The sequence below is a fragment of the Festucalex cinctus genome, chromosome 9 (assembly GCF_051991245.1).
Source record: "Festucalex cinctus isolate MCC-2025b chromosome 9, RoL_Fcin_1.0, whole genome shotgun sequence".
Taxonomy (NCBI): domain Eukaryota; kingdom Metazoa; phylum Chordata; class Actinopteri; order Syngnathiformes; family Syngnathidae; genus Festucalex; species Festucalex cinctus.
The window spans coordinates 8602397-8626983 of NC_135419.1; the positions used below are offsets into that span (position 1 = coordinate 8602397).

The 24587-nt window shown below is 38.7% G+C and overlaps 2 long non-coding RNA genes across 4 annotated transcripts; both read right to left on the reverse strand.

The window, feature by feature from the left end:
- Positions 1–6226: 6226 nt before the first annotated feature.
- LOC144026210 (uncharacterized) lies at positions 6227–15137 on the reverse strand. Of its 2 annotated transcripts, XR_013285080.1 has the most exons (5): positions 15113–15134; positions 14001–14107; positions 13838–13922; positions 11327–11439; positions 6227–6386 (listed from the first exon to the last, which is right to left on the reverse strand). It is a non-coding gene; the product is annotated as an uncharacterized LOC144026210 (long non-coding RNA). The 2 variants fall into 2 exon arrangements; XR_013285079.1 differs by lacking the exon at positions 13838–13922 and having other exon boundaries at positions 15113–15137.
- A 30-nt stretch (positions 15138–15167) lies between these two features.
- On the reverse strand, positions 15168–20389 carry LOC144026211 (uncharacterized). Of its 2 annotated transcripts, XR_013285082.1 has the most exons (4): positions 20114–20389; positions 19904–20013; positions 19773–19838; positions 15168–15207 (listed from the first exon to the last, which is right to left on the reverse strand). It is a non-coding gene; the product is annotated as an uncharacterized LOC144026211 (long non-coding RNA). The 2 variants fall into 2 exon arrangements; XR_013285081.1 differs by having other exon boundaries at positions 19904–20389.
- Positions 20390–24587: the final 4198 nt, after the last annotated feature.

Sequence of the window (24587 nt, forward strand, 5' to 3'; positions counted from 1 at the left end):
GAGGCTCATGTAACAGCCAATCTCGGCTCAGTTTGTGAATATCACATGACCAATCTCAGAAAACAAGGGAGCAGTGATTGGTTGTTGTCTGAGCTGAGTGTTGTTGCAAAATTATTGTAACATTTCTTTGAATGTAAAATAGATATTTTGTGCAAAAAAATATATTCACTTGTTTTTGCCATTATGAAAAATATAGATTCTGAACTGCTCCCAATAATGGACGCAATACCGTTGCACACAGTTATGTTGCATTTTTGAATTTCATGCTTTAGTATTGATGACTGATAATAAGTAGACTAACAAATCTTCTCATACTATAACCTCATAATTCACACTCAAGCTGATGATGGCACTGACATAATAGGTGATTGACTGCCTAATCAATTCCATCACCTAATCAGCCAAAGTGACACATAAAACGTCAATACACAAAAATTGGTTGGAAGATTAGGAAACAAAGTCACTTTTGTTTGTAATCCCGAGGCAAAAGCTTCCATGAGCACGGTTTGAGTGACACTCCGAGGGTCATCCCTCCAATGAGACCTTGACATTTAGAGCCCAACTATATTTGCACTGAAGCTACAGTTAATGAATATCATTAACCTCATTCAAACACAACAATGGGGAAAAGCGTCCTTGCTGAGAGGCGAAGCCCAAGCGACGAGTCAAGGGAGTCGGACGACGAATGCTCTCAAGCGACAGTGAGAATGCTATTAAATTGTCAAAGGGGACTAATTCATTTTCAAGGAAGTGATGTACAGTGACGGATTGAGAGGGAAATAATGAAGCACATGAGAAGCAGTGTGATAAAGGTCCCTTGTTTGCACACGAGGGACTGTCTTATTCTTGGAACTTGAGCAGGTGTTGGAGAGATGTTAAAATCCACTTTACTTATTACGCGTGCAGGACCTTGATTCAAATTTAGACCATGTCATGACTAGGTTCAAGCAAGGATTATGTTTACTGTCATGATCAGGGTAATGCAAGGGTCATGCTTACTGTCATGACTAGGGTCATGCAAGGGTTCTGCCTACATTCATGACTAGGGTCATGCAAGGGTTATGTTTACTGTCATGACTAGGGTCATGCAAGGGTTATGCTTATTGTCATGACTAGGGTCATGCAAGGGGTATCTTTACTGTCATGTCTAGGATCATGCAAGGGTTATATTTACTGTCATGGCTAGGGTCATGCAAGGGTTATGCTTACTGTCATAACTAGCGTCATATGTGTTATGTTTAATGTCATGACTAGGGTCATGCAAGGGTTATGCTTGGGCCATGAAAGGGTTATGTTTGGGTCATGACCGTGAGGTCAAGTGTCTGTTTTGAACTGATGTATCAAGTTTCAACTGGTAAGACGCTATGTGATGTCGAAGCTATGTGATGTCAGGAATCATTAATCTCTTTATCTGGTCACCAGCCAATCAGATAATTCCATGTCAGTCCTGTTACCCACATGTCTAGCCACAGCCAATCAGATCGATTTCGCTGTCTATATAAGCCTGACTGAGAAGTGTTTTTTTTTTTTTTTTGTCGGATTATTGCCTCTGTTCCTCTGTGCAACTCTCCCGCCCAAGTTAGTAGCGTAGCGTCTCGTGATTCTTGATACATTCCACGCCTCTCGATGTTATGCGAATAAAGAGTTAAAATCTTATTTGTGTCTGCGTTTTTGGGATCCAAATCCACAGCCTAACAGACCAGGTTTGTTGCCTAACAGTCTTGGTAGCAGACACACTCACAGACAAACGTTTTCACATCCTTTCTCTCCCCTCAGACGCTGAAATTATACAGCGAGGGTGTTGCAACAGCATCCGTGACAGCGCTTTCACACTTACAAAGTATCAGTCAGTGCTTGTTTGCTCTTTTGTTTTTTTTTCCTTCCACCAAGACGATTTGCATGGGGAATATAACGCCCACATTTATTTCGCCTTTATCACGAGCTACTGCTTGGTGCTTCTACATGGGGAAGCGACCTGGACAATACATCTGATTGCTGCAAAGGTTTTATATTGTGCCATTAAATCAAAGGGTTTTATTGACCAGAGATGAATTTGCAACAGTTTCAGACGAGCAGAAGCAAGGACATTTTATGATTGCTTGTAGCAGAATGGAACCAAATTTCTACATCATATCATTTTCCAATTAGGGAATCCAGGAATGCATGAATCCATAATTCACGGAGATAAAATTACGATTGCTAGTGGTCTTTTCTATATTTATGTTGACTTACGCCTGGAGATCTTCAATAACATTCCACACATATGCGTATTCACTACTTGAGTACTCACCGATAACATTTGAAGAAATGGTAGTCAATACACAAACGGCCAGCAGGTGGCAGCAGAGTATAAGAGCTCAACCAGGTCCATGTTGGAAAAAAAGCTCAATTACTCAAAATTCCAAATAGATTTGTGAATAATGATGAAACTTAGCTATATTCTAATGCTAATTGTAATTATACGTTTTTTTCCTTGATGAATGAAGAGACTTTAATATTTCTTTTGGTAGGTTCCATGTTTGTTTGTTTTTTTTGTTTTTTTTTTAAATAGCAGTAGAACGCAATATTCTGTGGGCCTTGCAAAATCAGTTCAAATTTAGTAAAACAGCCGGGAGCAAAGGGGATTGTTTCTGTGAAAATGGCTGTGAGTCAATGAGTTAAGTGCACATTTCATTACATTTTCAGGAAATTATTACATTATCGGATGCTACAAGGCCTCCTATGCTTCATGACACATTTACTTTTTCTATCACAGCACATATTTTCTATTTCTCCAACAACCTGAGCACCCCCGCAGGCCCGAACGCCTCATTATAATATATCCCACTGAAAGTGAAGCCAAAATGATGTGAAATCGCAATTCCACCCGCGACATGTTTCAACCACGTCTGAAATGGGCTGTAACACGGAGCAAAGAAATGAGGTGTCAGTCAAACACAGTGTGGATCCAATTCTAAGTGACAAAATGGCTTGTCAATAAAGACCTTTAAAAGATGTTATGTTCAGGTGGCATGACCTCCGCCAAGCACAGCAGGACAGACTCACATGATGGGTGGGAGCAAGGAGAGCATTGAAATTAACAGTAATGAAAAGCTTCACTGCAAAGAGGTCACTGCCACTTGTTTAGCGCAAAAAAAAAAAAAATGGCTGCCGTGCAGCTCAGTCTAGACTACCACCCTGGGTCATTCACTTCTCGTTTCCCCTGGCGCCTCTCTGTCGCCGAATGTTTTGGCCTGCTGTCCTCCCTTTCAAAAGACGGCGGGATAAACAGCTAATGCGACAAAAAGAGCCGTCTTTTATGGGGGGAGAGGAGGAAAGGGCAGGTTGGGTTGACTCTGCCAGCCGTGCCCGCTCCCTTGGCGCAGCACTTAGGACTGGGCAGGCAGAACAGAAACCACAACAACACAGTAGGTAGTTCCATGATAAGTAAAAGAGAGGGTCAGGAAAGAATGTCATGGAGTCACTTCCTGGTAAATACATACAATATAATATCTTTATTATAGAAACCATTAATACAACAGGTCGTCCTGTAGTTACGAACATTCGACTTGCGAACGTTTCGCAGATACGAACAAAGGGTGACTGATGTCCAGAAATTCCGTATTTCGCCCACAAGCTAATATTTTTAAGTGCACGCCACATCATACATTATGGTACAGCACTGTACTGTAATTCCCCTCTCTGCCACAACCCCTCCAAGCAGCAGTGCGCCATTTGCGCAGTTCATCTACCTGTGTCCTGTGATACACAGCACAGGAGCTATGACATGCGCACTCTTCATATTCTTCAACATTATAAATAAATACAAATAATAATAAAAATAATAATCATATGTCTATAATTTGAATTTGTTTCATTTTTTATTTTTAAAGTGATTTGATGAGCAAACAAATTTGACTTATAAACAATTTCTCTGAACCTATTATCTTCATAAATTGAGTTCTACCTGTATACAATAATGCCATATGATAGTACATAACTGTGCCACCTACATGACACAAACCATCCATCTAAAGAAAATCTAGTTTATTATATCAACCAGAGATGATGATGATTAACTCATTCACTCCAGCCATTTTCACTGAAGCGTTTTCCTGGATTTTGACTGATTTTGCAAGGCCCACAGAATATTGTGTTCTATTGCTATAAAAACATGGAACCTACCAAAAAGAAAGATTAGAGTCACTTCTTTTATCAGGAAAAAAAAATATCCCTATCTGTTTCCGCTGTGCAGCAATTAGCATTAGAATATAGCCAAGTTTAATCATTATTCACAAATCTGCTTAGAACTGTGGGGAAATCAGCTTGTTTTAACATGGCCCTGGTTGATCTCTTATACTCTGCTGCCATCTGCTGGCTGTTCTTGTAATTACTACATTGCTTCAGCCGTTCTCTGCAGTATAGAGGCTGCATCAAAGCCTTCTCTAGGCATTACAAAAAAAATAAAATAAAAATTCTTAAAAAACAAATAAACAAACGTATAAATACGTCTTTGGGACACTTAAAACATTTAAAATAGAACAGATTTATACGTTTTTGGGAGCTAGTGAGTTAAGGGAATGGGGAGCACCAATAACCCACCTTATTTAAAGAAACAAACATTCCTAAAGGCCTGCTTGGATGAGTCTGGCATGAAAGAACTTGTAAGTGACTTCAAGCCCATTAAACTCCTTTAAGGATGAACTACAACAGAGGCGGTGAACCAAGCCGTCTCCTGTTCTCCTTTCTGGATGCTCAGATGTTGGACTTCATTAAAGCCATTCACACCAGTGATAATGGATGGGCCGAGACTGGACTACTGTACGTGCTTTCATAAATCCCTGCACTCCATTAACCAAAAGTGGAAGTCTTGCCACCACACGCTCCATAAACACGATGGACATGCTGCGCTAAAAAATAAAAAAGGCAACATTCGTCTTCATTTACGGGTTAGTGCACTTATGACCCAAAAGTGAGCTATTCCAACAAACTGCCGTTAGTTGTGTTACGTTGAGCTTTCTCCCCTTTCACATGCTGCGGCCCGTCATGCACAACCAGAGGGGGGATGTCTATTCAGGGACTCGCTCATAGCACTCACTCTTCCTCTTCACACATTATTGTCTCAAACGCGCCTCACGCGCTGAATTTCCAAGCGGAGGTCCTCCTAATTCTCATTTGCCGCAGAGTCCCCCGGCGTGAGCGGGTCTGTTAGGTAGTTCATGGGCCCGCAACAGGACTCGCTCAATCTGCCGGAGGACTCTGCCGCTCTCCCTGTGGTTCAAGAGCCAGCAGGATGCGGGAGATTACACGATAGGCATGGAGGAAAATGTGGGTATGCTTCCTCCAAAAGAGACAAGACATAGCAGCTATGGCCAATAAATAAATAAATAAATAAATAAATAAATAAATGTTGCAAATGTTTGGGGTTGGGTCATTGTGTTATGATGTTGATGTCAGTTACTATGCAGTTGCTTTGTCCGTGGTGATATTTGTAGCTTCTATGCAGTTACTATGTCCCTTTATGATACTGATGTATTTGTCACTCTTGTTTTGTCTAGTCACCCTTATTTTGTAGTACTGTGCAGTTGCTATGTCTCTTGTGATGAAGAAACTGTCAGTTGCTATGCAGTTTGCTATGGTCCTGTAATTGTCACTCTTGGTTCCTGTTTTTGTGTCTCTTATTTTGTCTAGTCACTAGGGCTTCCATGATTAGTCGGTTAGTCATAACGATGTCAACGGTTTAATATTAATAGTCGACGAGTCGTTCATGTATTTATTTGATACTTTATTTTTCTATCCAAACTGCCTGGTCTTGCGCTTCTCCCGCTGGCTGGATGGTATGTCTGTGCACAGTAGTGGTAATCGAGGTTGTCAGTTGCTATGCAGTTGTTATGTCCCTTGTGATGATGTCAGTTGCTATGTCCTTGTGATTATATTTGTAGTTTCTATGCAGTCTCAACGTACCTTAAGATGATGATGTATTTGTCACTTTTATTTTAAGTCACTCTTATTTTGTGGTTACTAGGCTGTTGCTGTGTCTCCTGTGATGATGTTGTCAGTTGCTATGCAATTGCTATGTCACTTGTGATGATGAAGTTATCAGTTGTTGTGGTCCTGTAACTGTCACTATTAATTCCATTGCACTCATTTCCTTTATTTAGGTTCTGTATTTGTGACTCTTGTTTTGTCATATAAGCCTTTATTATGCCTTTACAGATTTGTGCATTGCCCTAGTGAGTACCTGAATGACTCTTGTCAGCGCATCGAGGTTCCTTTCATGTCTTTCTTCTATGTGCTCTGCATGCAGTCCTGCTTGCTTACTTTGTATTTTTGTATACAAAGACTCCAACACTCCAAGACTTTCCAACTCCTGTGATTCGTCTGCGTTTGGGTTCCTAATTCCAAACCTCATGTGACAAGGACAGAACGATAAAAACAACAGTGATTAAAATCACATAGAAAGAAAGAATACAACAATTGCATAGATAACATATTAGACATACATACACACACACATGCAAAAAATACATAAATACAGGGCGGTGTAATTGCAGTTTCAGAAAAGGGAATAAACACGTTTCTCTGGTTTCTCTAAATTGGAGAGTTCTTCCTGGTTTGCCTGACACATTCTGACGTGTGTCATGTCCGCTTGACACCCAGATGGATCGAAAGGATGAGTGATCATACAAGGGCACAGCGGAATTCTCGTAACCCCTGGCGGCATCTTTCATCCATCATGTTTCTCACGAGCCTAAAGAGTATGTGAACATGCTGTATAGGTGACTTACAACACAGCTTCACAGAAAACATCGTCTACTCTGCATAAGATTGAACCCTATACGATTCAGAGACGCGTCCATTTGGAACATGTTTGAAGTTATATAAATGTGTTTGGCCAGTCACAAACATTGAACTCAACTTTTTGTTGGGCTCAATTGACGTCAAACATGGTGTGAAATTACTCTTAATAATAGAGATAGTGAAAAAAGAAGGCTTTTTTTTTTTTAAATACTAATTTGATTCCTAGGAATTCTTTGTTTGCTTTCCTGGTAATCCAGTTCAAAAGATTTCCAACAGAAGCACTCTGAAGTTTGATATATGTCACCTGACAACATTATACTGGTGCCACGCACCAACATTTTAATTTTGTATTTTCCTATTGTATAAAGATAATAAATCAGTAATAATAAAATCAATTGTAGCATTTGCATTAAGTTATTACCTCACCCAATGAGAATAAGTAAGAGAATCAATAATGAATCAGAATGATAGAGGAAAAAATTTTACTCAAATGCTTCTTAAAGAAATGCATTCACGACTCTACTACTGAATAAAACATCACACCCTATCATAGCAAACACCACATTTCCCACAGGATGTAAGCAACATAGGAGATGACATCAGAGCAATCTAATTAGATGCTAAGTAAGTGCTATGACATCATATCCAAAGTATTGTCTCTCTGTTCACGTTTGATCAATAATATAGACATCTAAAGAGGTCACTGCAGGGTTGCCATGACAATGACAGAGGCGCTATTCTCCTGACAATAAACACAGTCATAAAATGTTTCATGGGTCATTCCTTAAGTGATTGTAAGTGAAAAGTGGGATGACTGATCCTTCAATACATCTTTATGGACACCACGTCTCTAAATACGTCCGCCCAATCAATGTTAAATCCTTAGCGAGCCTCTTTTCCATTTTCTTATCCGCCAACCATTCAGGCTACAGCAGGCAGCATGATTGACAGGCCTCCATTGGTCCCCCGTTGCCACGGTGACAGAAAAATAAAAAAATACTCTCTCTGATCGTCTCCATCCTTATATTGATGATTGAGGAAGAGAGAGTGAGAGAAAGGGGGCAAGGTGATATTTCCTATGACAAATGAGACAAGTGCCGCGGAAACAATGCACTCACTCACACAACACGACTTCCTCTCTGCCTGAAGGCTGACGAGGGCTTAAAGAGCACGCTGGTGCCTTTGGAGCACGACTGACTCACTGTCAGTGATCATACCGCAGGATATTTGAGCACCTATTTCTTGCTACATGACATTTCCATGCTAGTTTCAGCACTGATTCCCATGCTGATTTCAGGCTGCTCTGCTTTAAGATACGTCTGGTGTGAAACCGGTGAATGTATTAAATGAATGCTGAAAGAATTCAACTGTTCCCATGTTTCACATCTGACTGAAATCATTTGGCAATCCTAATATTTCAAATATTATCCACTGGCTGGATGGCTGTTATAAGTTTTCACATCACAAAATTTCCATATTTGTCACCAAAAAGAACTCTGTTCGTTCCTAATGAGATATTCAGCAAATAAATTAAAATTGCAGATCAAAAATGTTCAGCTCATTCAAATTTCCCCAAGGGAAATATTTCAAACATTATTGCATATTTACAAAATTTTCCAAAATAAAATTCCTACAGTAAGACATATTCTATATTATTCCATCCTCCTACCTCAGCTATTCAAACCACTTTTTTTTTTTTTTTAAACAAACTGTTCCCATCCCCAAATATTCTCACATTTTTAAATTACATATTTACATGCACATTTCTTGACCAATATAACATAAAAGTGTTCATCTACTTCAGTATATCAACAGACTCAGTCCCATTCCCAAATGTCCTTAAATTTTCAGAATTACAAATTTAGCGATAAGACTTTATTCTAGAAGTGTAATGATGAATCAGCAATTACTTAGTTATCAAATGAATTTAGAATCATTTTGATAATCGATTTAGATTTAGAGGCCTTGTTTACTTTAAATTTGTCTATAATAACAGTCAAAATGGTCCCAAATCCTCCATGAAAGCAGATTAACTATATATATATTTTTTGTTTGTTTTGTTTTTCCCTAAATAAGACATTTGCAAACATCTTTTACTTTGTAAAACAATTTTTGCAGATTTTCTAACGGATGTTACTGACCATGTTTTCATTTTGAAATAACCACGATGGAATTTAAAACGTTTTTTTCTACGTCTTTCAATATCTTGTCACATCATTCTACAGTTACTTAGATTTTCAGAATTTGCACGCAATTTCTCCAAAATTGCACAATTTAGTTATTCATACAAAATGTGATTATTTTCTGCTTAATTCATGGCGATAATACATTAAGGCTATAGTCAAAAATATATCAAAACATGAGATATCTGATAGGTGAAATCAAATTTTCAAGCCGAGTACAGTATTTCACGGAAGTTCCCCATCAATAGAGGGTGAAACACTAAGGGAGGAAAAAAATAAAAAATCTGCTTTATTTGAATATGAATTGCATTTCAGTCTGTGGTATTCTCTCTTGTCACTACGCATCAGCGCTAACAGTTCATTGTTAACACTGACACAGCAGCGCCCTCCAACCAAATGGGCCAGCGGCAAGCGAGACGGATGACATCATCCATTTGCGCATGCAGCCAATCCCGTCAGGCTCCCGTGCGCTAATGAAGAGCCCCGGACACGATTAGCTGGAGCATGACATCATGGTTCCGCCAGTCTCCCTACGGAGGCATGACATCATCATCTTCCCGGCTGAGTCACTTATTAGAATCGCTAATTTCTAATAATCTGTCTGCTCTTGTAAAGCAATTTAATTCTTGCAAGCGTGCTCCCGAAAGAGTGATCACGGCATAGCAGATGTGAGGTGTGATGAATCCTACTTAATGTCAACGCGTTGCTCCAGTGGAGCACATGCGCACACCTGGAATTTCTTGAAAACAGCTGTTTACTGATAGTCCAAGGAGCGCCATTTGCATTGTTGTTGTGTTGAGGCGTCATGACTCACTTAAAGACTCTAAATTGCCAAAATGTGTGGGATGGTTGTTTGTTTATACTTTATGCGCCCTGCAAACGCATCCCAATGAACTTTGCCTCATTGCAAGTCTTAAAATTCAGACTTTACACATTTCTGGTTTTAGCACGTAGACGGCACAAGTACATGACTTCACGTTGCCATGGTAATGATAGATCTCAGTCTCCTCATTATAAAGCACTGCACCTTAAAATAAAAGTCTTCATTCTTTTGCTAATCCTTTTCTGTTCTTCTCACTTTTGAAGTTTTCTCAATATTTCAGCACAAAAGCCAAGTAGAATTATAGCAGTATAATTATCAATTTCTTCTTCACTGACTTTAAATCGAATCTATTAGAACCTTGAGCATTTTTTTTTATTATTTTTTTTACATAATAACAGTCTTTCTTTGCTCTGTATTATACTGCACACAGGTACTGACCAGACATGTTTTTTTGTTTTTGTTTTTTTTTTAGATACAAGTCATTGTTTGGCCAATTTTTGTGTTAGAAACTTTTATTGCCACTCCCACATGAGTTTACGAAGATACAGATTTCAAATTTCCTGTTATGTATTTAACTAAACTACAAAACTTTCTGTAAAGAAAGTTGAGCTTCTGCTAAAACAAAATGCAACAGATGAGCTAATATTTTCACATATAGACACATATTCTTTATCCTCTACCGAGAATGTCCAATATTACAGCAACATACTGAGCTTTGAGAAGATTTTTTTTTGTTTGTTAATACATCCATCCATCCATTTTCTGAACTGCTTGTTCCTCACAAGGGTCGCAGGGGGTGCTGCAGCCTATCCCAGCTGGCTTCGGGCAGTCGGCGGGGTACACCCTGAACTGGTTGCCAGCCAATCGCAGGGCACACAGAGACGAACAACCATCCACGCTCACAAGCACACCTCGTGACAATTCGGAGCGCCCAATAAACCTGCCACGCATGTCTTTGGGATGTGGGAGGAGACCGGAGTACCCGGAAAAGACCCACACAGGCACGGGGAGAACATGCAAACTCCACCCAGGAAGGCCGGAGCCTGGACTCGAACCCGAGTCCTCAGTCCTGGGAGGTGGACGTGCTTTTATGGATACATTTTGTGAATATTGTACTGCTCCCTGGTGGACAAATTACACACAAGAATGGGCAGTACAATATCAATGGGAAGTTAAGAATGAAATTATTAACCGTTTAATTCTTCTATGCAAGTACAATATGATACTGTTGAGTACTATTTTTCTCAAACATTGGAACGGATTAATGGTATTTCCATTCATTTCAATGGGAAAGATGATTTGAGGTCCACGTGTTTTGAGTTACAAGCATGGTCAGAAGTCAAGGGACCACCAAACGTCCACTAAGCACACCAAATAATATTTGAATGTGTCACAATATTGTTTTGCCTGAGGCTGAAGCAGAAAATTCTCTCCTCGTGGAACCGGATTGCGTTGCCATAAAATGAACCTTTTCAGAGTGGGTGGACGGTGGAGTCCCTCCAACGTGACAGGGACCTTTGGGGGAAATTTGTGCTCTAACCTTTCCCGCTGCCCCCTTGCTTCCCGTCCTTTGCGTAATTCAACAAGAGACGACTCTCTGCTCCTTTGCTCCTGTTCACACCGGCCCTTGGCTCGCCGCTGTTGACAGCCTCTCTGTGGACACACGCACACACACACATGCTGCATCAGGGCAATCCGAGAATAATGGAGTGTGACATCACCTCGTCGGACACAAGCCACACAGTGCGCACACACTCCAGAATGTAATCAGAGGCAGTGGAGTCGATCGACTTCCTGGGGTTACCTCACCCAGCGGGTGCGTTACACAAGGCCACCCGACCCCACAATCAGTTTCGGGCATGAAACCTTACCAAGTGTGAAGGTGATGTTTAATGTGTTATCAGAAACAGGTGTCGCAAACGAGTGTTGCCTCACAGGTGCTTGCTGGCCCTGCACCCTGCTTGTTAAGTCACTTCTCATTAAGTACTTTCCACACTTCCTGCGAGGAAGCCGACAGACATGTGATACAAGAAGCCAGCGATGCATCCAGATGGAGTGCTGGTAATAATGAAGCAATAATCATAAGGACCAATATGATGGTTGCTTTAGTCATATTGGACAGAACGCGTGCAGTAGTTTTGAGATGAACTCACCAAACAAAAAAATCTTCTCGCTGAAGGAAAAGTTAGTCTTCGCAGATGGATTGATAAATATATGGCTCGATAAATTACTTTTCTCCCCCCGAGCACAGTCCCCGAGCTCTTTTGCGCATATTTTAAGTGAAGACATACTACTAGTCAGCTGGTCTCATTTTGTGTTTCATGGCATCGTGTGTAATAAGAGTAAAGACAAGAGTTGTAATAGTTCTGAATTTTTCATTATAGTTTGTTTTGTTTTGACTTTTGTTGTGTAATTCACTTTGTTTTGATTAGTTTTTAGAGCAGTTTTGTTAGTTTTGATTAGTTCTTGTTTATTTTTTGAAAATGCTTCATTTTAGTTTAGTTATTAGTTTCAGCAATATATGTAGACTATATTTTTTTTAAATATATTGAGCATTTGTCAAATTGCAAGATAAAAATCATCACAAAGTGTTACGTAATAAAGTAAAGTACAGTTCTCAAACACGTTTGACATTCATACTTCTGTACAGATGTACAGCAATACAAAAAACAAACAAAACAAAAACAACAACAAAAAACACAAATTTAAAATGTACCCCAAAAGCTAATGTATGATATTAATGGACAAATATGAAACGGAAGGACATTTTGTCGATAATTATAGTTAGATTACTTTTCTTTGTTTCTTTTTTTGTTGTATTTTTATTTTATTTCATTAAAAAAAAATTCTGTTTAAGTTTGAATTATTTCGTTACTTTTCATTAAATACCACAACCTTAGTCAAGACAGAAAATCATAGTCAGGCTCCAAAAATATGAACCGACTTTTCACAGCTCCAATGAGCAACTGCAGCAACAGTAGCAGACGGTCGAATCAAAAGTACGATAGTACTCCGAAGACGAGAAGCCAAAACCACGTGATTCACTAGGAGTCGACTTAAACATGAAATATCAACGCGGGCTAATCGCCTCGTTGAATAATTGGTTCAACCCCAAAAGGATAGATTGTCCATGGATGATGGATGCCTGGATGAATTTGGACAAACTGATAGTCATATATAGATGAGTGCAGCAAAGCTTTAAGTCATGGACATCTGTCGGGGGCATTGAGTGGGTGTATAATTCTTGAAGGACCAAACATTATGCAACAAGAGTCGCTGTGAGAATGCTAACATGACTCACAGACAGTGAGGGTTACTTTGTGTGCGTGTGTGCGCGTGTGTTGAACTGGACGCACAAAAGAATCTAGTGGCTTAGGTTACTGTTTACTTTTTAACTCATTCACTGCCAGCCCAGTAAAAACGGATCTTTGGTGTCGATTATGGGAAGAATAATAATCAGGATTATTTTGGCAATAGTTGAACTCACGATTATTTATATTAAGAAAATGTTTAAGCGTTTAAAAATATTAGGACCAAATTTAAAAAAAAATAGAAACACTAATTAAGTTTTGGACCAAACAGAATTTATAATAATATATGTTTATTCATGTTGGCAAAAATGTGAACGTTGGAGTACAGCATATGCACTGTGCAGTAGGGCAATATTTTATTTTATTTATTTTTGGGTACAGAACAAGAAAATGTTTAAACATAAAAAACTAATAAAAATATTAAGACAAATAAAATGATTTGAAACACTATTTATGCAAGTTCCTTTTGGATGAAACAAAATTGATCAAATTATTTATTTTAAATTTTAAAAAAGGTGCAAATGTATGAATTTAAACAACTCAATAATCTTTTTACTTTGCAATTATGCTGATTTTGTCATTGTGGAGTGTAATAATTGAAATTATAATTGAATTTCAATTAATTGCACAGCCCTACTTTGACGAGTATAGCCGTCAATGGCACTGAATGAGTTAATATGCGACATGACAAACTTCAGCCTTAATTTTAACAGTAATTTAAGCCTGAAGACTCACATCACCTGGGGATCAGTCGTATTCACCCCACCTCTCGCCCAAAGTCAGCTGGGATAAGCTCCAGCTCCCACAACACAATGAGGACAAGCGCTGTTTAAAATACATAAATAAATAAATAAATAAAAAATGGATAGATGGAGTCAGAGTGCAGCCGATCAAGTGACTTACTCAAGTCCTGACTTGAATGTCATTTTCTATCTTTCTGCCTCTTCTCACACTCTCTCTCCTCACTGACTCTTCAACCCTTGCCTCCCACGACTTCTCGACCGGAGACCCTGCAGGGAATCACAAGAGACAGCAGAGGCAGCGGTTAGGAAAGCAAATGAGGGAAAGTTTGTTGAGTGGCGGCTGAGAAGCAACCATCTACACGAATGCCGTTATACAGTATGCACCATTGCTGAATGATACATACCGGATAGTGTTGTTCCGATAATGTTTTTTGGCCCCCGATACCGATACGGATACGCAGCTTTGCAGTATCGGCCGATACCGATACTATACCGATACTTAAGGTTTTTTTTTCCTCAACATGGAAAAGCTGTCCTGCCATTGGTTCAGAGCATTCAAGGGCCAATAGGATATCTTAGATCGGCATGCAGTGAACATGTCACATATCAGTGAATGTCGTGCACGAGCAAGGCACAAGATGCTGCATCCAAAATCCTATATTAGTGTTGGAATTAATGGTATCGGCATGTTACTTGTGAGTAGTCACTGATACCGATACCAATGTTTTAATGCAGTATCGGCACCTCTGCCGATACCAGTATCGGTATCGGAACAACACTAATACCGACTGCACATTTTTACCCTGAACAACAATCAATCATTGCAAAAAGCTTATCAAAATATTATCCATCTCCTTTATTTTCTATCTTTGGGGAAATCCACATCTTCTTTGACAATCGCACCATGTTTTTGTGGTCCTAAAAAAATATCCTAAAAAGCTGATAAAGATCTGCAATTTTTGTGTTGCGGAACATATAGAAAAAGGCGCCAACAAAACTTTTTGTGATGAGTCACATTGAACCTCCTCGTTCTGTGTTGGGCCTTTCAGCTGCTCCATCACTTTGACATTTCTGTATTTATCGGCGTCTTGCTCCCCGTGATGCAGCAAATGTATTTTCGGGCACCAGCGTCAAGGTGGCTTGTTGTTTGATAGCGTATCCACGCAGGTCTTATGACAGGTTTCCTAGCAACAGGTTTGTGTGAGGGCCTGTATGATGGGGGAGGTTTTTTTTCAACCCTGTAATTATTTTTGATGGAAGAAAAGGTCTTACCTGGTTAATAGTTTTGAGATTGCCAGCTATCATGGAGGCTAGCATCAGCCACCTACAAGCATCCGATCATCTAAGACAGAGGTCAGCAACCTTTCCTGTCAAAAAAGCCAATTTAAGACAAATAAATTACAAAAAAAAAAAAAAAAAAAAGCCTGTCTGGAACCACAAAACATTTAAACATTGTGATGAAGAAAACTGTGTGTTAGTGTTAGTCTTTGTACTGAGGGCCCAAGAGCTAATTAGAGCTGCACCATAACAGAAACTTTACGTAGAGATTGTTTTCTTCTACCTTTCGTCCTTTTTATATATATGTATATATATATATATATATATATATATATATATATATATATATATATATATATATATATATATAATTCGTGACATTTTTTGGTAATTTTCTACCTTTCCTCTTCCTTTTTTTGGTCATGCTATGGCTCTTTTTTGACATTTGTCTTTTTTGCTATCAATTTTTATGATCACCTTTTGAACATTTTCTTTCCTGCCTTTTCTTAAATACATTTTCTGACTATTTTGGTAATTTTGCTGACATTTTAAGGTCAGTTTTCAGGATTTCTTCTTTTGTCTTTGGACATTTTAGAGTTACTTTTCAAATGTTTTGGTTTCTTCCTTTTATATTCAATTTTCAGATTATTATTTTTATTTTTTTATTTCATGGGCATTTTATAATAATTTTCTGTATTTTGTTTTCCTTTTTGGACATTGAATGGTCACTTTTTGTACATTTTAAAGGTAGTTTTTAACATTTTTTTTTCATCTATTTTTCGCCTCTCTTTCTTTCACAACTTAAAAATTTGGACTGGACATTTTTTTTTTTTTTAAATATTTATTTTTTTTAAATCAAAATCAATTTGTTTTAAAGAATACTTTTATCTAAAAAATAAAAACATGTAATTAAAAAAACAAAACAAAACAAAAAACCCCACTCAAACCCCTTTTTTTTTTTTTTTTTTTTTAAAGAGCTCCACAGAAGAGAGGGACTAAAAGCCACATATGGCTCCAGAGCTGTAGGTAGGTGATCTAAGACAACTAACTCAAGTCAAGTCAAGTCAAGTCAAGTCATCTTTATTTATATAGCTATATCAAATGACACGTCTTTCATTCTACCTACCCAGCCATCTACCTACTTTTGTACCTATTTATCCTTCTATTTATAATGACAAAAAATAAGGATACACAGGAAGTAGGTCTCTATGAAGGTGTAACTAAACTATACCTATATAAAATATAAAAAAAAATAATATATATATGGCCACTCTATAATGTGGGTCCGAAACGTAACCCCCGTGATACACGGGGGCTCACTTCAATGAGGCAACATTTCTGCTTTGATATTATGATTCTACAGTGAATTGCAAAATCCTATTTTAATGATGCAGTGTGTGAGATAAAGTGCATGAGTCAGATATTGTAGGCCCAGTGTAGGAGGAACGAGGAAGAGGTGACTATGTATAGAGAATGCCGGCAAAAGACTTGCACAGATTCAATACCCAGTTGGTTATATAACAGCATAGATCTCATCATAACCATATAGGAAAAAACATATGAGTATGTGGATGACGCACAGAGGGTGATGCTTCACATAATGGAGATGTATTTTTCTTTGAAGATCCTGCGCCCACCATTAAACCCACACACAAATCGGTCAGAACAGCTTATCTAAAAAATAAAATAAAAAAAAAATAAAATAAAAAATACTCCTGCAACCCACTCAACGCTGGCATGTGCACATTAGAGGATGCGGTAGAAGCGATCGCGTGTGTACACGTGCATACGACACGTTGGCCAGCATGCATGCATGCATGAATGTGTGCGCAAATGAGAACTACGTCTGTTAGTGAGTTGTCCACTGGAACAAATAAACGACAAATTCACATTTTACATCAGTTGCAATTTCTGGCATGTGCAGTATGTGGGGTGGCATTTTTGTAGGGCAGTAACAAATGAGCATTTGTATGGGGATTAAGCCTTTTTGTAGCACCTTTTGTCGGAGTACGAGAAGAGATGGACGGTGACGTGCCAGTGAACGCGAAGATCAATGAAGATCAATCTGTAGGGGCCACTGCTGTAAAGTACGTGCTTGTTTGCATCTGTCATTCCCAGTCTCCTCCTCACTTTGTCTTTAACTCATTCACTCCCAACCATTTTCACTGAAGTGTTTTCCTGGATTTTGACTGATTTTTCAAGGCCCGCGAAATATTATGTTCTATTGCTATAAAAATATGGAACATACCAAAAGAGAGATTAGAGTCTCTTCTTTTATCAGGTAAAAAAGTATATTCCTATCTGTTTCCGCTGTGCAGCAATTAGCAATAGAACATAGCTAAGTTTCATCGTTTTTCACAATTCTGCTTAGAATTGTGGGGAAATCAGCTTGTTTTAACATGGCCTTGTTGATCTCTTATACTCTGCTGCCACTCAACCATTTTCTGCAGTAGAAAGACTGCATCAAAGCCTTCTCTATGCTCTGGCATAAAAACAAAAAAAACAAAAAAAAACGTATAAATACGTCTTTGGGACACTTAAAACATATAAAATATGACGTATTTATACGTTTTTGGGAGCTAATGAGTTAATACGTGACTGCTGTAGCAGAAGGAGGCTGTATAGAAGCGAGGTGTCAGATTGGCCGCAAATCACGTAAGCTATTTGGTGATTGTTCACATCCGCAGCCAACTGGGAGCCAAACTGATTCAGTGATGTACACACAGCGGCGACTGATCCGTTGTGTAAAGGGTTGGAAAAACACACCCAAGGGGATTATGAAGGGTGCTTGCACTGGAAGTGGTTCCACAAGCAGCTAGTAATTTTTTAGTATTGTCGTAATGAGCCAGCGGTTTGTAGGTCTCCTCCAGAGATGAGGGAACATTTGAAGTGGGTATCCCTTTGTTGCGCAACTACACAATGCCCTCATTCTGATCCATTCATGTTTTTTTATGGAAGGGATTAAAGGCGTTTAGTATTGTTAATAAATAAACAAACAAAAAGGAACCAACACAATCGCAGAGAATGCCTTGTCTCATTTCAAAGATATGATTAGAGGATTGCATTTCATTCTCAGTTCCCCATTTGCTCTGCACACACTCACCAGCCAAACATTAGGTGCACTTGTACTGCAATCTAATGAGCTCCAAGAAAGGTATTATTGCAGGTGTACCTAAGGATATTGTATGGTCATTGAGGGTTTACTTGACTTTAATAGGCCGGCCCTAATTTAATCTAGTCACTACATGTTGTCTTAATGAGTGGGAGACCCGGTGCCATTGCATCAGCTGTGCATCGCATGAGGCCAGATGGCCGCACATTCTATGCCAACACTTTGGGCTGCGTTTTTAACACAGCTTAGAGCATTGCCACATCAGCCTCATTGAAATGCTTTTGAATACATTCCATAAATTAAACATGCAAATGAGGCACGAGATAATGTACAGCTATATTCACGATGACGTTCCATGGGAGAAACTCACTTAAATAAATAAATAAATAAATAAATAAAAAGAAAAAGAAAACAGACACCAAACATTTTTTTATTACAAAAAAATCTCTCCCCACCAAAAGACCTCTCTCAAAAAATCTAAAAAAAAACAAAACAATCAGCATAAAAATTCTCATATCGAACAGAAAAGCTCTAAAAAAAATCACCCAAAACAAAAAGAACAAACACCAAAAAAAGCCTATTCACAACAACAAAAATCCTTTCAATTACACTGAGAGAATTAACACACACCAAAAAAATTCACACCCACTAAATAACCTCGCATACGCACCTAAAAACAAAACAAAAACAAAAGTACTCAATTACCAAAAAAGAACACATGCACTTAACGAAAATAAAACTCTCAGTCACTATAAAAACATGAACACGGCAAAAAAATAAAATCTCCCACACAGACCAGAAACTATGACATTAAAAAAAACAACAACAAAAACAACTCACATATCAAATAACCTCTCATTACAAACCCAAAAAACCCAACTCTCATAACACCAAAAAAAAACAAAACAAAAAAAACCTCTAAAACACAACAAATACTTCCCACATACAGTTGGCTACCAAAAACATATCTCGTTTTCTGCAACAAAAAAAAAACAAAAATCTCACGCTGATCGGAAAATATCTCTCACAGGCCAAGAATCCTCCCGGTTGCAAAAAAACAGAACACATAAACAATCTTTCACACAACAAAAAAACTTTCATGGACTAGGAAAACACACATGCCCCACAAGACCTCCCTCAGACTAAAAAAAAAAAAAGAAAAAGAAAAAAGAAAAAAAAATTCTCTCACAGTCACCAAAAATTCCTCTCAAATACACCAAACACAGGCCAGAAAACCTCTCACAATATATCACAAAACTCACACTCCAAAAAACATATTTTACACCAAAAACCCTTACACTAAAAACTCCCACCACTTATGAGACTGTTTCCTTGTACAAGTCTAACACCTTCGTGAGAAGTTATTTGGTGAATGTGGGAGGTTTTTTAGTTGTTGTTGGGAGAGAGGAAAATATTATTTTGGCTTATATGGCACTTGATATTTGGAAGCACTCAATCAGATTTGATGACATCCCCTTTACTGCTGATTCTATGCTATGCTAAGCTCGATGTACTGTATTAAACTCGCCATGTCGTACTCACCATCTCTTTGGAATGTTGGCTCGGTGACATCACCTCTCATGCATCATCACTCCATTTCCAAGGAAACTGAAAATTGTAAGGGACTGTCACTGCTTGTTTGTTAGAGTTTATTTGCCCGCACGGTTACTTACTTTCTAGACTGTTTATAGCTTTTCTCATGAATGTCGTCAGGTATACAAATGGTCTTCTCTGCGCTCGCAGCGTGTCTGGCTGTGCCAACACAAAGCCTGGGGGAAATAGCCTGTGAAAACAGCATGGATCACTCCTCTCCGTCACAGCTCTACAAGCTGCTGCCGGCTTTTTTTTTCTTCCTATTCTCGCCATTACTCTCACTCTCTTACTTGCAGATGAATCGCCGCTCGCACTGATCATAGTCATTCAATTCCTTCTGTCTTCATTACAGATGCTTGGGAGGCAGCTGTTTGTGCGGCGTCAGGGGGAAATATTCATCTCCGACGTGTTCTGCTCTCTCTCCATGTGGTCCCGCATCAGCGAGTTGATAACTGGCCCCCATAGCCTTGTTCGCACTCATCCCAAGCGTGTCATGCTTCTCGCTAACAAGCTTCTTGGATAGGTGAGATTTATTCCGAGCGGAAACTGTGAGAGAAATATGAGGACAGTGAACATGTTTCCATCATATTTTATACCACAAAATACCTCTCTGATTTGACTGTACTCCCGAAATTCACGATGGCTGTCAGTCCCCTGATAACGGGGTGATTTTTAAGTCTCCCACACGGAACGTATTAGGTCATGGACAAGAAAAGTAACTATTTCACATGCCTGTAAACAAATAAAGTGAAGCTCAGTTTCTGGCTAAACATTTGTTAAAAAACAAAAACAAAAACTTGGTGCAGTACAAATGAAGCCTCCAGTGGCATTTAAATGGCCTCTCTCAGACTCTTAAGATGGTGACGTAGCAACAACAAATGCCATTAAAAGTGTTTTTAAATAGGACTGCATTCAATTTCAGCCCCAAACATAAAAATGTCACACACAAAAAAACAAACAAAAAAAAACGACAAAAATGTGAAACCATATCGTTCCTGCGATGTGAAAAACACTTATCTCTATTTCCCCCCCCCCCCCCCCCCCCAATTTTTACATTTTTGGGATGTTTGCATTTAATTTCACACCAAAAACATACAAATGTTAAAAAAAAGACAAAAATGGACAAAAGTGTTTTTTCACATAGCATCAACGATATGGTTAGAAAAAAAAAACGGCAAAAAATGTCAAACCGGTGAAATCATATCGTTGCTGCTATGTGAAAAACATCTCTATTTTGTTTTGGGTTTTTTTCTTCCATTTTTTTTTTTTTTTACATTTTTATGTTTTTGGGATGTTTGCATTTAATTTCATTCCAAAAAACATAAAAATGTAAAAAAAAAAAAAAAAAAAAAAAAAAGACAAAAATGGACATAATTGTTTTTCACATAGCAGCAACGAGATGGTTTCACCGGCCCCCTGAAGGCAATGATAGCAACGATGCAGCCCATGATGAAAACAAATTTGACACCCGTCTTACATAAACGGTTGCACCAAATATTGTCAAGATATGGCAGTACAATGCATTGCAGTTTCGCTGGCACTGACGAACACTTCACACCAAATGTTCTTTAATCTACTTGTACAGCCCACCTTTAGTCAGTTACCTTCTCTACAGAGACGTGCTCACGCTGCCCAGCAGGTTAGTGTTCTTATTCTCGGCATATAAATGAGACACGGCTTGGCACTGCCTCATTTATAAACCATCGACAGCTTTTAAGCTCGAGCTTGAATATCAATACATTTGACATTTCTATAGGCTCGCCATTATCAAATCACAATTTAGTCATATTAGCATTAAAATAGCAAACAGCAGGGGAGGGGTGTGTAAATAGCCTCCAATCATTAAGTGCGCCATCTCATTTCACTTGATTTTAGAGAGACTGACTATTTATTATGTACACTAATGCACTATAACTACTAAGACCCACAATAAATATGTATATATATTAGGGTCACCGCTGTATATATGACAGACTGCAACAAATTACTTCTGTGACGTTTGTTTTGATAGCATTAATGATTTCAGTTCTGTTTTCTGTCTATTTGCACATTGTGTGTAGGAAAAAGCGAATTCTCCCAAACCTCGTCTGTATCATATCCAATTAGCATGCACGCTCAAACAAATGGAACAAGAAGACTATTTTGGATTAAAAGGAATATGCTTGCCAATCTGCTCAGTCATTTCATTGCTCGCTAATCTCACAACTCTTTATTTATATATATTCATGACTATTTATGAGCAATGGAGCCTGACAGGAAGTTAAAGTGATGATCAGACCAGAGTGACCAAGAGGAAGATTTAACCTCAGTCTACTCACAAGTTAATGAATGACTGCTGAAAAGAAATTGCCAGAACTGAATTGAAAGACATGGCAAAAGTAGCTCTCAGTATAGTTCACATATATTTCTTCTTTCTTGAATACTAGCTCATTCCTTTTTGTGTTTATCCCCCCCGACCCATTTATTGTTACCTCTATTAATGTCCTTACATCTCTGAAAATCCTTTTAACAGCGCAACCTTTTTCCCTCATCCTTCAGGCCTCGTGCTGGTGCAGTTAATGGATGGTTGAGATATGACTAGCGGCAGCGTATGGAGGAAGGAGGGAGGAAAAGTGGCCTGCGTGGGCTTCTCTTTAGTGTGTTAAAAAAAATGGATAGGAGTGAAATCATATTACAGCCCTCTAGAAAAGCTCTGGGCACGTCTTCATCCTCCACACTTTGGGAAAAGCTCTTTTGAAATGAGTTTTTGGGCACTAAAGCAATATGGATGGATGCTCAATAGAAAGTTGAGCTGTTTGAAATGAACGGTGTACTTTAAAAGCAAGCGGAGACCTTTACAATGGTGTCCTATAAAGTCTGAGCTTTTCTATGGCCATTCTTTCCATGTGGTAAACAAGTTAAGATTTCAGATCTCACTCCCTCCATCTCTCCGTCCTCCTTCCTGCCACCCTTTGTCCACTCCACTCTACGATGGCGTTGGAGCTGGCTTCTTGCCTCCATCCCTGTCTGGAGTTTGATTTAATGGTCAAACATCGACTACGCAGCTCATCTTTAACTGCCGTCTGAGAAGGGTTGGAAGTCTCTGTAATCTTCCTAATTGATTTCTCCAGTCGGAATAAGATCCCAGGGAATAGTGTGGGTGTGCGAGATGGGGTGTTGCCTCTCGTTAATGAGGCTTCTTACGATACAGGGAAAGCAATTAAGAGGATTCCTTTTCCGAATGTGATGAAGCGTCAAGGCAGCTTTGAACAAGAGGAGGAAAAATGAACATCACATGCTCAGCCCCTGAAATGTTCCCTATCATATGTATATGCAAATACAGTATGTTGTCAACTAAGAGTCTACATCAGACGAATTATAATATATGAGAATGAAAAGCATTGTTTCTGTTTAATAAAAAGAACTACATTTATATGAACTCAAAACTCTGATTTGAACAATGAAAATACATGAACAGAAATGTCACAATTTTTCCATATATCTCATGAGTGCTAGTTATTGCATCAGTTATGAGCTTTAAATACCCAATAAAGTCAATTAGTTTAATTTGTAGTCAGGGGATTTGATTGACAGTTGAGTGGGGTTTTCATACTTTTAGTGGCCCACAGAATTTCAAAGTAGAGACAAGGGCTTGATTTTTTATTTTTTATTTTTTTTTGCGATTTTGAAGCCTCAGTTTATATATTTACCGATTGTTGTTTATCATTGAAATTTGTCTGGGTTGTAAATGACACTCTTCCTCTTTGGTTATGTCAAAGATATTTATTTTTTTGCTTTACAGGGCCTTTAAATGTGAGACAAGGAAGTGATAGCGATACCCCCCCCCCCCAAAAAAAAAATAGAGTCCAGATAGGTTCTACCACTTCATTACAGTTAATCTATTTAGAAAATGTATTCTTAAACTATGAAACTTTAAAATGAAGACCAAGAAAGTGATTTAAAAACAGTGTGATGTGAAGAAAAAAACTGACCTTGTATATACCGTCTAAATTAGTATGCAACAAAAGTGCACTATCTAAATCCCATTTGTGAAATCCAGTGATGACGCAGTACATGAGGAGAGACTGTAAAAATCTGAGCCCCCTCGAGCTATTGTTCCGTTTTTACCGAACGGTGTTATCCCGTTCTTTTGTCATCTCTTTTAATTTCCACGCTCAAAGCCCAAATGGAAAGATTCTAAAAGGATCCTCCTTTGTATGGAGAAGCAAATGAATACCCCGCCTTTCATCTTGGATGCAAATAGAAAAAGATAGTCCATTTGTTCTGCCTGACAAGTTTCCTGATGGGAAGCAAATCTTGGTGAAGAAGACGGAGGAGGAGGAGGAGACGAGGCAGGCAGTGACAAGTCGGGTGCGAGGGCGGGAGATAAAGACGCAGAGGGAAGACATGGAAAGCGTTATGTTCAATAATTTGATGGTATGTGGCCCTCCTGTAAGCTTGAATGAGCCCGTTTGCTGTCACCGTGAGAGGACATCTGATGAATGTGGGCTTCAGCAGTCTGCCAATTACAGCTACACTTTACTGTCTCCTTTTTCATTTACGCTGGATATTTCCTTGCAGAAGGGTTCATATTGCTCAGGGAATAAATGACAGGTGGTGTTTTTATTATATAGATTTATGGTGCGCCACAAAACCCTCCCTTATCGAGTACGTGTCATTTGTAGCACAAGTTTCTGTTGTCCAAATCAACCAGATTTTTTTCACGGATTGCAAGTGTGCATGTGTGTGTACCTGCAGGCGTGGAGGTGTGCGGGAGAAGAGGCG